Here is a 4,558-nt window from a genome sequence, read left to right on the forward strand (position 1 = left end):
CCGCTGCCTGCGGGGCAGGAGCGGGAGCAGGAGCGGGGCTGGCCGCGGGCCCCCCCGCCAGCGCCCTTCCTCTTTCTCAGGATATCGCTCATCGTCCGTCCCGTCGACGCGCTCTACACTTCGCGAACGCTTTTTAAGGCGAAAGGAGGGGAATTCCTCCCGAAGGACGAATTATTATTGTTTATAATGCACGGAGCGTTGCAAAGTCGTAAGTGGGGTTCTCGGAAGTCCTTGCTTTGTTTTAAAAGCCTGAGTGCCTTTAGGTTGTGTTTTCAAACTTTTCTCTAAGGCAGCAAAAACCTTACGGTTGAAAAGGGAGAGCACAAGTGAGCAAAAAGTGCCTATGGATCCCATTACTCCAAGAGCACAGCCTTCCAGAAAAGCATCAGTCTTCTAGAAAGGCATCATTTCACCTTGTGAAATTTTCAAGACATTTTGAGGATTTGCATCAAGAATTTGTATAGTACTGCTACTACTGACAGTTAGGAGTGGGCTGCTAAGAAGTAAATACAACAGAAGAATCGAAGAATTACCATAGTGTTTCTCACTATTATACTACACTCCTCCCTCAGTCTTAAAATTGTGACAAATAAAGAGCCCTGAACATGTAAATTATTTATTTTGGAAAGTAAAATGAATTAAAAAAAAAAGAAATGAAAGTTAAAAAAAAAAAAAAAAAAAAAAAAAAAAAAAAAAAAAAAAAAAACTAGAAGGAAAGAGTTTGCACACCAGGAGTATTTAAGTTACAGAACTCCTTGCTACAAGATTTCTGGATGCCAAAAGTTTGAATGGATTCAAGAATGACTGGACAAATTATTAGGAAAAAGAAGTGTTGAGGGCTATTGACTACAAAGGCAGCATGTCTGACTTGAGAGATTCCCAAATCACAAATTCCTGGGGGCCAGGAGAGTGTTTTGGAGACAAATCACTGAACCCTTACCTCTTCTTGCCCCTAGGGGTCCACTGATAGTTGGGGCTGATAACACCAAACTGAGGTACATGGATCTGGGGTCTGACCCGTACCTCCATTCTGAGATTCTTAGATTGTATTTCTAAGTGGCATGTGCATGGTTTTGTACTCACAGAATTTAACCAACTCACAAAACCTAGGAACTGCTCATTACTGACAAGAAAAGACCTGATTAGTAACCTATAATGTTATAAATGTCCTGTAAAACATGACCGTCAAATAACAGCGTTTCATGTAGAAGTAGCACCAGGTATTCATCGCGCTGCAGTCAAGGCCAGAGCTCTGAACTGTTAGGTTCTGTGAAAAACGTAGAAAGATACAGGCTCTATTGGAACCACCGGCAACCAGAGCACAATGGCAGAGCAGACATAGCACACAGGTTTAGCAGTGCAAGGTAGGTATGAGTGACCATAGGATGTCACTGGTACAGAGGTTAGGCCATGCGCAATTTAAAGCCTGTAGGGATGTGGTTCAATTTATCTAACAGAATGAGCACATGCATTACTAGTACAGGCCTGTTGGCCTGTGCATTTTGAAGCATCTTCAGCAGTCGCTGGCCTGTGGAAATTCATCTCTCTGGAGGATTCACATCATTTGAAGGGTTTCTTCATCTGGGGTAGTTGTTAGTCCCATCTGATAGCATTTACTAGCCACAGCAAAGCTTCTCCCTCTTGCCCATTAGGAAGGCCAAAGGCTTCAACAGCCCATCTGATAATTTAACTCTCTGGGAGGATGTGAACCTCTCTGTATCTGTCCTGGTACTCACTGGCAGAGCAAGATTTGTAGGTGTAATTTTGTGCCTCCATCCTTGAGGAATTAGATTTTCRGATAGCTCCTCAACTTCAATTCAGCCATGAATTCAATACTAAATGAAGGAATACCTGGTTACTTAGCTCGCTGAATCTAGACTTCAGGATATAAGTTGTAGACAACAGGCTGACCTGTTGCTAGAATTACTTGGCTAAGCCTGCAGAGAAGCTCCCCAAAATTCTGCCAATATTTTCAGCAATATTTGTGTTTGGATTAATTACACAAAGATGGAATTCAGGCCCTGAACTTCAGGAATGACACTGCCCCCAAATGCAAGAGGAGATTGCATGCCTAACATCTTCTGTGTTCTGAAGTAAAATCTCAAAAGCTTTATTTTTTCTCCTGCAAATCCCCAACAAACAAGTTCTTGTTTCTGACCTTGTAATTAAGTTTCACATGCAACAGCCAAAATTTTCAGTCAAGACCTTCTGTCTGCCTCTACAAATGATGTCTACAAGTTGCAGCAAAGAGATGGGAATGAAATAACAGCTTTAATAATAACCCCAACAGTGATTTAAAATCAGGAGATTTAGAATGCTGTCAGCAGGTCTGCTAGACATTGTTCTGACAGGAGGGTCATTGACTGAAACCCCAACTGGTCTGGAAACATCTAATTGATTTCAGTACTGCATTTTGCCAAACATAAATTTGGAACATCTTTTATTTCACTTTTCTGATGCTTATGGAACAGGTTTACTGCATTGTCAATAAGAGGCTTTAGTGCCAAGGGATTATGCTCACAGGATCACAGAGTGATGCAGGGCTGTATTGAGGAAAAAGTAATTCCTTTCCTTGTAGAAAACAGTGGAAAATTACAGCATCCTTTAGCTGTACTGACCTATAATTAAAATAGCTGATAAATGATGCCCTTAACTTCCATTTTAATTCCAGCACACTGATTTGAGTCTAATCTAGTTGTTGTCACTATGACTGTTATGAGCAAATGCTGCTGGTATTTTGGCCCATAAAAATTAGACAGGGGTGGCTGTTGAAGAAGCACATGTGTGTGCCCTCCTCAGAGTTGCCTCCCACCAAGATTAATATAAATCCTTGTGCTATTGTGTAATTTCTCTAGCTTCAAGACCTCATAAAGGACATACAGGTTGGATGACATACTTGTATTCAGTATTGTTGTTATGAACTTATAATGTGCTGTGGCTGAAGAGAGTTTGGTCTTATCAGAACTGAATAACACTAGCATGGTAAAGCAGACAAACAACAGAGAGATAGAGAGGTGATAAAAAGAGACTTGTGAGCAAAATGAAGGTTCTTAATGAACCTGTTATGAATTCTCCCAGCTTGTCTCCTTTAGTCACAAGGCAATCTAATATGAGTAGCTGGTATGCAGTTTCCAGTGAAGCACGTGCTGCCTGGTAATTCTGGCACTGAGGTTTTCTTTTGAAAGCTGTAGCTTTTGAGAAGTAATAGCAGGGATGGATTCAGACATTTTCTGCTGAGGTTATGGCTCAAAGACATTTCCCTGTGCCTCTCGCTTGATACACATATGGTAAAATACAGATGATAGCTGATCTAAACTAGTTATCTGTTCATCTGTCTTTTCCTTATCTCTTCATCTAGCACTTCATGGGATGTTTGTAACCATGATGTCTCAGTGCCTTTTATGTATATACAAAAGCCCCATCATCACTATTGTATTCCATTATCTTAAAAGAAAAATCTCTTTAAGTCTATAAGCCCTCCAGCAACCTTGGAGTTGAGGCATCAAATGCCATAAATAGTGAGCAAATTAGTCAAAGAGAGGAATTTTTGCTAGAGATAGGTTCAGTTAGCTGCTAACTCAAAACAGCAAGTTGAATTTTTGATGAGTTAGATTTGAAAACAGAGTCATACTAAAGACAGGCTCACATCAGCTTTTGTAGCTTTTCCTGTTGATGGTACTATTATGACCCTTGCCGTTATGCTAACTGCTTTAATGTTCTTCACTATTTCTAGATTTTCTTTCAGGAAGTATAGGAGGCTTCCTGTGCAGAAGGGTGCACAATATGCATACAAAACAAAACAAAGCTTTATTTATGGAGATATATTTCCAGTGACCTATTTTGGCCATATTTGCCTTTTAGTTACATGGGTCTATTGCTTTCAGTGGAGTTACTTCTGAGAATAGAATAATGAGTCTAAGCTAGAAAGGGAGTGAAGAAGTGTTAATTCTGCTCTAGACAAGTGGTCCAAAATGGAGTCCAAGTATGTATGTTATATATTAATTCATTCATTTATGTATTTATTCTTCTTAAATTTTGGTACTCAAAATAATTATATAGTCACCAATGGTAGAAGAGAGAAGCACCTCTGAGACAACTAGTCCACCTATGGCCTGAATCAGACAGTGCCTAATGTTTAGCTGAAAGAATCTGTTCCTAAGCCCCTCAGATAGGTAGAGCTTATTTTGAATCATGGGTGATTTTTTGTTATTTCTGAAGCTTCATGYGTAAAGGATATGGAATTATTTTAGAGAGTCATATTGTCAACATATCCCAGTAGAGCTGAGACTGGCAATTTTTTTTATTTGTATCTATTTACATAAAAAGTTAAAATCTTAAGGCAAGTTACCACATATGATATGCAGAGATCCCTAACCTGGCATAGTCTAATCTAGCTGTCAGCCTGCAACAAGACTTGTAACATCAATATAGTGCTCCAGAGTGCTCCTCAGGGGTTAATTATACATCTTGGCTTCAATCTAGTATCTGTACATAGTGTTATATTGTTATGGATAGACACAACATATAAGTTTTCTTGGAATTAATTGATATATCTCTA

The sequence above is a fragment of the Rhea americana genome, unplaced genomic scaffold, assembly GCF_003343005.1.
Source record: "Rhea americana isolate MKP2758 unplaced genomic scaffold, rheAme1 scaffold_180, whole genome shotgun sequence".
Classification (NCBI taxonomy): Eukaryota; Metazoa; Chordata; class Aves; order Rheiformes; family Rheidae; genus Rhea; species Rhea americana.